A 12,585-nucleotide genomic window follows, 5' to 3' on the forward strand; every position below is an offset into this window, starting at 1 on the left:
AAAGAAAAAAAAAACTAAAAAGATTAATAGACAAATTGTCGCGACTTCAATAAATTGAATATTGATGTGCAGACCAAAAATAAAAAATAAATAAAAATCATGCATTCTATATTTATGCTTGTTCAAAGCGTTCTTAAGATCTTTTGAAGTGCCCTATGTACACTCATTTTTAAGAATTAAGTATTCAAACACCAGTCAACCTAAATGATAAAGAATGATTTGGTTGGTTTTGACAACAATGAAAGCAATCTTCGATGCAGGAGTAACTTCAATACAGTGTTTTCCAGTTTTGACAACAGTGAAAGCAATCTTCAATGTAGGAGTAACCTCAATACGTAGTTTTCCGGTTTTGACAACGGTGAAAAAAATCTACGATGCAGGAGTAACCTCAATACAAAGTTTTCCGGTTTTGACAATAATGAAAGCAATCTTCGATGCTGGAGTAACCTCAATACAGAGTCACAATTTGGTGGGTAGGATTGGGATTTTCCTACAAGTATCCATGAATCTAATGAATACGTTTTAGCTGTTCACTTGAACTACATGACATCTAGATTATTTATCTGTGGTGGAGATGCGCCATTGTTGATAATACAATGGTCATTAAATGTGTGGTCGACAACAAAAAAGGGTAGCAGACCATCCGATTAACTATAAAAAGTTTGATTCTCAAAAAAAGAAAAAAAATGCGTCTCAAAAGAAATCAGTTGATCATGTGAATATTTCTTTGTATCTTAGAAGAACAAAATTTATAACAAATCATAGGGTGGTAAGTTGTTATTCGTGCTAATTTGAATTTACAACTTAAATAACTTTTTTGCCTATCCATAATAACCAATAACAACCTGCCACTTAAAATTTGTTGTGAAAATATTGTGGACATAACATTTCTCTTCTGTGTTAGAACCCCTTTTCCTCTCTCTTGTGTGTGTGTTTGTTTCTCAAAAAAAAAAAAAAAAAAAATCTCTTTTATTAATGAAAATTGAAGATCCAAAGTACATATTACATAACTTAAAAAAAAAGTGGTGTTGCCAAGAATTCATCTTTAGGAAGTCAAACTAACACATCCACTTACTACTTGGTTTATAGCCAAACTAAACCCAAAAGTTTATTAAATTGGTGATGGATAATGGAAACTAAAGACTCTTCCAAAACTCAAAAAATTGAGTTTGAGTGATGAAAACCGGGAACAAATTTTTTGAGTTTTCAAATCTTCAAATTTGAGTTTCAGTTGCATTGTTGTTATTTTGGTGACTTTGTGGGACCCATGTGCAGTGAGTTGTCACATTAGACCCACTACTCATTGATATTACTATTGATATTATTGTTGGCACACCTTGAAACAGCCATATACGTGCTTCGAAACTATAGGGTTGTGAAACACACACTAGCAAATTCTCATCTTGTGAGTTGTGATTAAAATAAAAATAATGACTCTATAAACAAGTAAATAAGTAGTTGGTTAAATTTGGACGTCAAGGCCCATCGAAATCTGGCCCTAGTCAAACTATGAGCCCAACCTGCCCAAAATTTGTGCATTCGGAGGCTAAAAGAAGTGATGGGAATCGTAATCACGTGACACATACAACTATCAGGGGTCCTTTTGCAGATCGCACTACACCTCTCAATGGTGAGGATCAGTCTAGACTGACACAACATCATGCACCAAGCAAAGGTCATAATCGAGGGCAGAAAAATAAGTAAAAAGCCCGGATTCTTACTGGGGCTAGAGGCGGTTTGATGAGCTCCTTTGACAAAGAGACCGGACTCCAAAACTCTGTTTGGACTAGCAGCAAGTCCACCAGGATGTCGATGACGGTATGGAGATCCTCCGATCAGACATTGCTATATTTTCAAGTGTTCACTGCTGGGGACTCTAAGGATCCAAACAAATCCAATGGAGTAGAAACCGGAGATACCGCCACTTATCCTGATGAGGCAGAGATGATGTCTTCCCCAACAACAGGCTCGTTGTGAGACATTACACATCAGGATCAAGGCCAAAGTGGGGAAGTGGCAGGTGCTCAGTCAGACACTACTGTGAACATCTCGAGGGCTTCTTTGAAAAGAATCGATCCAGTTTTGAGAGCCAAATCGGAAGCCAGACAGAACAATGAAGAAGATGATCCTCATCATACTGATGACAACGAAGACCAAGTGCAGGCCGACAGTAGGAATGGCCACGATGACGATGAAATGTGTTGTGATGAGGGAAGTGATTCACACCTTTTCTGAGTTTATTTACTACCTATTTATTTTATTATAAATGAATATTGTTAGTTGGAATTGTCGAGGTGCTCTTAACCCCTCCTTTAATAATTCTGTTCGTGATTTAGTTCAAACTTGGTCTCCTGCTATTTTGATTATAACTGAAACCATGGTTAGTGGCACCAGGGCTAAGGATATCACTGATTGATTACCGTTTGATGGAGCCATCCATGCTAATAATATTGGTCTGATTGGAGGATTGTGGGTTCTCTGGGATTCAGGCTAGGCTGAAGTGTCTGAGTTATCGTCCATTGAACAGGAAATTCATGCCATTGTCAAGGATTTGTCTATGGGTACTTCCTGGCTTCTTTCAGCTATCTACGCTAGCCCCAGATATGCTAAAAGGAAGCTGTAAGGACTCAATTTGTAACGATCCCGAACTGGTATTGGGTTCGTACGTTAAAGGCCCAAACAATAAAATTTGTAGAGCGTGGGTGTCCAAGAACTAGGTTAACTTTAAAAGAAAAACGATTCAACCTCACGTTTACAGATGGATTAGCACCGATATAACTATTAGTTTTTCTTTGAAACAAGTACAGTTCTTTGGTTTCTAAGCTTTTTTCCTGAGTGTTCTTTGTTTTTTTATTTTTATTTTATTTTTATTTTATTTTTATTTTTTTTTATTTTTTATGTTCCGATCCCCCTTTTCTCCATGCTTTTCTTTCATGTTATATACTGCCCTCTTCATATCATCTTCATCACACTCGTGTAAGTTGGGTTCAAGGGATCTCTTTCTGTTCCATCTAACACCTTATGGAACCTCCTACTAGCAGCTGTAAGGCTGCTTCATCACTGTTCAGGCATCACCTCCACATTAATGTGGCCAGAGAGTTGGTTGAGAGGCAATTAATGCGGAGGCAACTGTTGTTATAGATATTTGTTTGCCTTCTCTTTCTTACCCTTGGTCCCATATCCCACTTTTAGTGGTAACGTAGTTCCGAAGTATGTTTGTAACAAGGTGGCGTTCTGGTTATCCTCGGACTCATATTACCGAGAAGGATTTTGTCCTCGGACGAATACTGAACTCACCTTACATGGTATCTACTCTTCCTTTCGTTTGGTTACCCGTACTACCTGATATGGGCCTCCTCGGATAGTTTTACGTCCTCGGATGGGCCACAGGCCCAATTAACTTGACTTTAATAATTTTAGCGACTAACCAGCTCCCACAGAAGCTATTGTGGGAAAATCTTGCCACCGTTACTGGTCAACACTCCATGCCCTGGGTTATGGTTGATGACTTCAATGAAGTGCTAGATGGTGAAGATAAATTTAGGGGCAGAAGCGTGAATCTGAGCAGAGTTATGAAGTTTTAGGAATGCTTAAATAACTGTAGAATGACTGATCTTGGCTTCTCCGGACCAAGATTCAATTGGTCTAACCTTCGTCCTCTCTCTCAGCTAGTTAAGGAGAGAATCGATAGAGTGTTTGTGAATACTGAGTGGAACAACATCTATCCGGAAGCGAGTGTTACTCACTTGGAGAGGGCTTACTCGGACCATAGTACCATTGTTCTTAAGTTGAAACATGAAGCTGGAGTGCAATTTCCTCGGCCATTTAGATTCCAGCCAATGTGGTTGTCTGATCCTTCATTTCCTAGTGTGGTAAAGGCAACATGGAGTGCTTCTAACAGCTTGGATGCTGCAGTGACTAATTTTGCGGCTAAGGCAAAGGAGTGGAATAAGAATCAATTTGGTAACATTTTCCATAGGAAACAAAGACTTGGTGCTTGGCTTAAGGGCGTTCAGTCTGCACTTGCGGATAGGCCTAGTAGCTCTCTCATTGACCTAGAGAGGGGCTTAAAGGCTGAATATTTGGAGGTCCTTCGCCTTGAAGAAATTTTGGAGTATGAAGTCGCGTATCACCTGAATTATTGAAGGAGATAGAAACACGACTTTTTTCCACACGTCAGCCCTTGTCCGTAGAAGAAGAAATAAGATTACCTGTATTAAGGATCGAGTGGGAAATTGGCTGAATGGAGACTATGTAATTGCTGAATTCATAAGACAAGGGTTTATTGACCTATTCTTCTCATCGCAAATTAATGTGCCTATTAAAGATTGGATACCACCTTGCTGGTAATGCAGATTGGGTAATGAGGATAAAGGCAGATTAGAAGTACCAGTGACGGACGGTGAGATTTTTTATGCTCTTAAAACCTTCAAGCTTTATAAGGCACCTGGTCCAGATGGGCTTCATGCGGGATTCTTTCAGTGTTTCTGGCTCATTGTTGGGAATTCAGTCAAAACAAAGGTAAAATCTATATTCTCTACTGGGGTTATGCCAAAGTATTTAAATAAAACTCTTATTATGCTGATCCCTAAGTGCAAGAGTCCTAAGTCTCTAAATAATTACTGGCCTATCAGTCTTTGCAATATAGTTTACAAGCTTGTCACAAAAATTATTGTTGGCCATATAAGACACCTGCTGCCTTCACTGGTCTTTCCCCTCCAAACTACATTTGTGCCTGGCAGAAAAGAGGTGGACAATGCAATAACAGTCCAGGAGATAGTGCATTCCATGTCAAGGAGGAAAGGAAGGACAGGGTTGATGGCTATAAAAATCGATTTAGAAAAGGCATATGATTGCCTTGAATGGAACTTTATTCGAGATACGTTGAAGTTGTTCAACTTTCCTAATCATCTGATCTCTCTAATTATGAGTTGTGTGTCCACTTCCTCCATTTCTGTGCTAGTTAATGGTGGGGGTCTTGATTATTTTCATCCTTCTAGGGGAATTCGCCAAGGGGACCCTTTATCCCCATACCTTTTTATTTTGTGTATGGAAGTTCTAGGAGCGTTAATTACTGAGAAGTGTGAAGCCAAACTGTGGGACCCTGCTAAAGTTGCTCTGGGGGGTATAGCATTCTCACATCTTTTCTTTGCGGATGATTTGGTACTCTTTGCTAAGACTGATCGGAAAAATTGTATTGCCATAAAAAATGCCATTGAGACATATGGTGTGCTTTCTGGGCAGAAAGTGAGTGATGAAAAATCCCGTGTTTTCTTTTCCCCGAATATCTCTAGAGAAGCTCGTGAGGAATTATGCAGCACGCTTGGGTACCGGTCTATACCAGCTCTAGGGAAGTATTTAGGATTTCCCATTAAGCATACCTCGGATCCTCATGATTTTGGATTTGTCATTGAACGGGTCCAAAGCCGACTCGCTGGTTGGAAATCCCATTTTCTTTCCTTTGCAGGACGGCTTGTACTCACACAAGCTGTTACCGCGGCCATCCCTAGTTATATCATGCAGTGTTCAATCCTTCCCCCCAAAATTATCAAGCGTGTGGACTAGCTTAGTTGGGATTTCTTATGGGGGTCTAATAAAAATAAAAAGAAAATCCATATGGTGAGTTGGAAGAAGGTGATGAAGCCCAAGAAAGATGGGGGTCTTGGTTTGCAAGTAGCCAAGGAAAAGAATATTGCCTTGCTTGCTAAATTGACTGGCGTATGCACCATGAAAAAGAATCCCTGTGGGCTTGGGTGTTGATTCATAAAAACATCAATTGTAGGAGTGTTGGGAACCAAACCAGTGTGGGAATAATTAAAGGGTGCTCTACCGTGTGGAAAGGTATTAAGGAAGGGGAATCTATTTTTAAGAAAGGTACCAAGTGGATTGCAGGTCAAGAGAGCAATTTATCATTTTGGTATGATAAGTGGCTCAATAAGGGGACACTGCAAGAGCTTATTGCCGGCCCTTTTAATAGAGAGGAAGAAAACCTCCAGCTCAAAGATGTCTTTAAACAGGGCCGATGGGACTTGGGGTGCATCTCCTTTGCTTTTCCTTCGATTCTAATGCAGGATATTAAAACAAATCCTATGCCGCTCATGACTACTAGCTAAGAACGCATCTCTTGGTTTTTGTCCCCAAATGGAGAATTTGTTTTGAAAGATGCATATAAGCTTGCATGTATTGAAGATGGTAGCCATACCTTTAATACTGACACTGGTAGTTAGGTTTGAAAAATTCCTACACTTCCAAAAATCAGGTGTTTTCTTTGGCAATGTTGCCACCTAAGTATCTCGTCAGAGCAACTCTTGCTTCCAGAGGATTGAACATTTCCCACCTTTGCTCCCTTTGCAATAATGAAGCTGAATCAATCATCCATATGTTGAGAGATTGCCCATTGGCCTGTCATGTTTGGGACTCCCTTATTCCCCCTTCTGTAATAAATACTTTCTATGGCTCAACCTTGGTGAACTGGTTGCGTACCAATTGCAAATCTAATGCTTGCTCTCATTTGGGAATTTTCTGGAATGTTATTTTTCCTTTTGGTGTTTGGAGTATTTGGTTGCACAGGAATAAGGCTATCTTCAGAGGCAATAACCCCCCAAAGTTGAACAGCTACAAAGTGATCATTAAGGCAGTAGAATTTGCTTTTTTGGGTGTGAATGGGAGGAATGTTAGGGTGAAAACTATTATTTTGGTTAGATGGACTTCACCCCTGGTGCAGTGGGTCAAACTCAATTCGGATGGGACTTCAATGGGCAACCCAAGGCGTGCGGGTGGAGGAGGCATCATCAGGAATGCAGAGGGCAAGTGGATTAAGGGGTATGCGAGAGCTATTGGAAAACGACTAGCGTTGCTGCTGAATTGTGGGCGTTGAGAGATGGAATTCAATTATGTTTAGAGCTGAATCTCCTTGCGATGATTATTGAATTGGATGCTATGCTTGTTATTGATCTGATAAGGAATATGAACCACAACCCAAATGGAAATAACAATCTTGTTGCTGATTGCAGAGAAGGAATGGCTAGAGTTCCAAGGGTTCAAATCCAACACTATTATAGAGAGGCCAACAAATGTGCGGATGCACTAGCTAGGAGGGGTGCGTTGCTTCCTTGTAATTTTCTTGTTTTTGATTCCCCCCAGCAGACGTTGCTCTGTTGTTGAGTTTAGACGATGCTGGGATTTTGTATTAGCGGAGTGTTGCTCCTATTTCAATTGCTTAGTTTATAAAACTTCCCTTTTCACCAAAAAAAAAAAAAAAAAGTAGTTGGTTTTTTAATCCTTACCCACCATTTGTCAAAATTAAAAAAAGAAATGAATAATAATAATAACAACAATAACAACAACAATTTATGTGAGCTTTGGCTACTACCATCCCCATCAAATTTTTTTTTTTAAACTATAATTTGAAATATTGATAGAAAAAATAGGAAGAGTGTGTGTGCGCACACGTGCACACACACATAAACAAGTAGGGAACTATCTTAGAAATAGATATAAAAGAGTAATTTGGCTTAAAGACCCTTTGGCTTAGTTTGACCTTATTTTTCTATTGATTAAGAAAAGATTTTTTTTTTTGTTGGCCAAAGATTTTTAGTGGTATTAAATTTAAACATAAAAAATTCAAAATAAATACAGAATTTTTAAAAATATTTGCTAAAATGTTTTAAATTTTTTTTTATACATATCCTATTTATAATCTAATTTTTTATACATATTCTATTACTATCTCCTAAACACACTTATTTTTTATTCTTGAGTAATGTTATGTCTACAACATTTTCATAACACATCATAGGTGTTAAGTTGTACTAGTTCTAATAACAACCTATCACATAGAATTTGTTATGAAAATGTTGTGAATGTGTCATTTCTTTTTATTTTTCAACACTCTCACAGTTGCCACTCCTTTTTCATTTCTTATCTCTATTTCATTAGTAAAAAAACCATTTAATTAATGATGGAAAAACACCTCTGCCTGTGGCTCACCCTAGGCAGGTTCTATCAGCCCTAAAGAGGAAACAGGGGGTGGCTAGTCTTAGGCGAGTTAGATAACAGCCTAAGGCCCTCAAATTTTAACAAATTATGTTAGTTTTTTTATTCCCATAAAAAAACTATAAAATAAATTAATTAAACCCTAAATTACAGCCAAAAAAATTAGGGAAAAAATGTCAAAAAAAAAAAATTGAGAAAGAAGGCTTTTAATGTAGGAGTAATAAATTATACCCATAATATTAAGAAAAAAAACAAAAAATTTTAATTTTCTTTTGACCTAAGAGTTGAAATCTCTCTCTCTCTCAACAAAGGAGAGCAAAACCCAAAAAAAAAAAAAAAAAAAAAAAAAAAAAAAAAATCCCCCAAAAAAAAAGCTCATACCTCTTCTTTTTCATATTGCACATCACTGGAAAAAGTTGCTTTAAAAAAAAAAAACATTTTTTTGCATTTGTCGTTGAACATGACTAAGCAGCATCAGTCAAACTCTCTAGTACGTTGTCATTCCTTTAGGTTGGAGACTTTGAGATTTTTTCCATGTTTGTTTTGCCTTTTACAGTTTTGTTTGGTTCTTTAGTGCTACTTTTAGTCTTTACTTATTAGGTTTTTACCCGTAAAAGATGGGTAGTGGACCTCTTTTATTTGGTCCACACCCTTCTCCACACGTTTCACCATATCTAGCCCCTCCTTTCTTTTTTGGGTCCAAGCGAAATCCTTGGTCATTTTATTTTTTATTTAAATAATAAATTGAGTTTTGTGAAAATTAAAATACCAAATAAATATATAATTAATTAATACTAAATATGATATTTATTATAATGTTGATGGTTTAGATTTATTTTCATAGTTAAAATTTTTAAAAAAAGTTCTAAAAACATAAGAAAATAGCCTGGACTAAATTATATATATAAAAAAAACTAGATTCTTTTCCAAATGCGATAGCTTAAGATCTTTTGAAATATAAATTACACACTTTTATTTTAGGGATAAGTAACAAAAATAAAAGTAGTTTGGTCAACACTCTTTAGCTTACAAGTATCAAATGAAGAACTGTTTGGTGGGAAAGATTGTCATTTTCCTCCAATTATCAAATGAAGAAATTTCAGCTGTTCACCTTAACTACAAGAAGATATCTAGATTATTTATTCGTGGTGGAGAAATGCCATTTGTTGATATTGAAATTTTAAAAACTTATATAAAATGTGAGACAGACAACCAGACAAAGAAATAAAGCAAGCCGACCATTCTATTACTTAACTATATATAACTATACATATATAGTGAATTCACAAAGTGATAATGTGAATATCTCTGTCACTAATCCTCAGTCAAAAAGATGTAGAAAAAAGAGAGAAGAAAAAAAAGGAAAAGGTAATGTTGTCGGTGTTGGTAAACCTTAGACTCTTTTGTGGCCCATTTATTGTCAAAATTTTTTTTTCATCATAATGCATCTTGTCGGTTTTTTAGTGTAGGCCAGCAAATTGCATGTTACTAAGATATCATAAAATATCTCCAAGGTAGAATAGAGAAAAAGGCATGGGGCCGATAAGTTTACACTAAAAAAGATAAAATAGAGAAAATGAGTGAGGTCGATAAGTTTATACTAGAGACTTTTTTTTGGTATTTAGAAAAGAAGAGGAAGAGGAAATGGCTACATTCAAAACACTGGAATGTTCATAGAAGGAGATGATCATCTTGTGCAAACAATGAGAAATTGGGAATGTACAGGGACTCCCTTGTGAACCTAACTACTAGTTCGGCAAAAATGGGTATTTGCCCCTTTCACCCAAAAGATATAGCAAGATGTCCATGTTCTGAAACTATTTAGTAAAATACCTCTTTTTTGAAACTTGATTTTCTAAAAATCGAGTTTTACATTGAAACTCGATTTTTAGAAAATCGAATTATAGGCAATCAAACTTAAAAAAAAAAAAAAAATTTATGAAACTCGAGTTCCATGTGAATTTTTCCAAATAACTAGATTTTCTAAAAATCGAGTTTCAAAATAGGGGCATTTTACTAGATAGTTTCAGAACAGAGGCTTGCTATATCTTTTGGGCGAAAAGGGCAAATGCCCATTGTAAGAACCAAGTACAAGAACTCTGGGCCTTAGATCCCTTGGGCTCACAATTTATTTGTAGTGGGTTTAAGGATTTCCTACAATGGGTCGTTCTCGGCAGAGAGACTCAAAGCAACACTCAGCTGAAAAGCTCTCTCTTTGACTCCTTTCTCTCAATTTTTCTGAACCCCTTCTTCTCCCAACTTTCCTCTATTTATAGCCAAGGTTAGTGGGGAGACCATGATTATGTTCATCGTTAGTGCTATTGAAGGTCCAGTATTATCTGGTTAAAGTGGCTGTTTTAGGTGAGAGGGCGGTGCAGCATTTATGATCTTGGAACTTGGCTCCATTTTCACCGATTGTGTTCGGCGACTCACGTTCCCGTGCATATCATGACCTTCCTGGGTATTGACTCATGCGCTCTACCGGGAAATGTTATCCGGTCAACCCCGGGAGCTTAATAACCAAAACTTGTTTTTGGCCCTAAGGCAGTTTTAAGAAAGGCATAAGGTAACGGGAACTATCTGCTGGGCCTGCGCCCAAGGCTGGTATGGGCTTGGGCCCGGGGCCTAGATGGGTCTGGGTCCAAGGCCTGTATGGGCTTTGGGAGCTCGGCGCCGTACAATAGCCCCCCCTTGATTCATACTCGGTTGCCGAGGAGAATCAAGGAGCTGCCTGGGCTTCTTGACCTCGGGGATCTTTTAGTCTGGGACTTCTGGCTGTCATTTCTCATTAATAGCCATCTCAAAAGACGCGCCGTTTCGCGGCGCCAGGTGCAGACGTCATTATTGCCTGACGGTTCGTGAACCGAAGCGGTGCGCAAATCGGTTACGCTTGGCATTTGCTGGGTCGCTCGTTCGCTGTGCCCATTTATTGTTTGATCAAGCGTTTCTTCTTTCCCCATCTCTTCTGGCTCTATAAATAGTTCTTCTCCAAACGTCACTCCATTTTTCCTTTGCCTCTGATTTTTAGCGCCTACTCTCTGCCGACCACATTTCTGTGTGCTTGCTTGCTCAGCGTTCTTTTCCTCCTTAGAACCCAACGTAAGTCTCTTTCTCCCTTCCTGTTCCTTCAGCTTTGTTTCTTTGATTTTATTCTTGTAGTTTTAGGCTTTATAGATGGGTTATTCTTACCTTCTAGATACCCCGGCTGCTTTGGCCAACTTTAGGAGTAAATTTAGTATCCCCAGTGACGTGGACGTGGCTTACTGCCATGAGAGTGATATGGAACTCCACCGAGGGCATGGTACGGCCTTCTTTCCTTTGATGTCCATCTTAGAAGGTGGGGTTAGGTTCCCGGTAGATCCCCTCCTGATAAGCACACTTACCTACTATGGGCTGTGCCCCGACCAGCTTCTCCCCAATTTTTACCGGGTAGTTAGTTGTGTCGGCCAGTTGAACCATACCTTTAACTTACAACTAGATCACCATGATATTAACCAAATGTACAGCCTTTGTGGGAGCAAATCCACAAATTACTACTTAAAGACAAGGGATGCTCGGGTACGGCTGATATCGTGCCTACCCGATTCGAACAGGAACTCCGCCGGGGAGTTTGTCAGGGTGCGCGGCAATTGGTTTGCCGGGGAGATCCCTTGCCCCCTCACACGGCGTGAAGTGGGTTCGTACCTCTCCCTTCTTATAGTTGTTTGAGTAAAAGAAAATCTTTTATTGTTAAAAGCTAACGTGTTATTTGTTCTTCTGCAGACGGCAAAGTGTTTACTCAGGACCTCAGAGCCGTCCACGTCAAGGACTTAAACTTCGTCCTTCGTTCCGAGATCTACGTGCACTGGGACGGGCAACTCCGGGCCTCACACCTGATCCTCGGCGTGGAACCGGTTTACTCTACTTGGCAATCATTCAAGCAGGCGTTGATAGTTGACAGCCCCCTGCTCTCGTACATAGACGTCCGGTACGTGAACTTCTTGCCGCCGAAGCTTACAACCGGGGAAGCGAGGGAATTTGGTAGGCGGTTCACTGCCGCGGACGAACTAGTTCCCCTTCGAGACGATTCCGCGGAGCAAGTATCCCGGCGCCTTAGAGAGAGAGCCCACGAAGCTATACAACAAGGGGACCAAGCCCAAGAGCAGAGCCATCCCGAGGATCCACCCGCCGAGCATCAACAGCAAGTGACGGACGCGGCTAACCTGCTAGCTGAAGCGATCCAGCCCGGTGCAAGCATGGTGGCAAGGCGAATAATGACCCTAGACAGGTTCGTGCCTGGTGCCCGGCCGACCAACCAGCCCCCGCCTACCCAGGGTTGGGGTCCAGTTTCTCAACCTCCTCCAACCTCGCAGTCCGGACGTGCCCGGAAAAAACAGAAAGTGGCCGAGCCACATTCCACGGCCCCGGGGGAAGCCGCTGTCCGGACTCCTCCCCGACCAACAGGGGGGATTGTCATCCGTGAGCCGCAGACCGAAGCCGGCACGGGGGGCGCATCCTCCTCCCAAATGGCTCCGGCGTGGGAGCCAAAGTTCCTTCTGGATGGCAAACCATTGCCATCAACGGCCTATGTTCGGATATGGGATAAGGGCG

The sequence above is a fragment of the Quercus robur genome, chromosome 7 (assembly GCF_932294415.1).
Source record: "Quercus robur chromosome 7, dhQueRobu3.1, whole genome shotgun sequence".
Lineage (NCBI taxonomy): Eukaryota > Viridiplantae > Streptophyta > Magnoliopsida > Fagales > Fagaceae > Quercus > Quercus robur.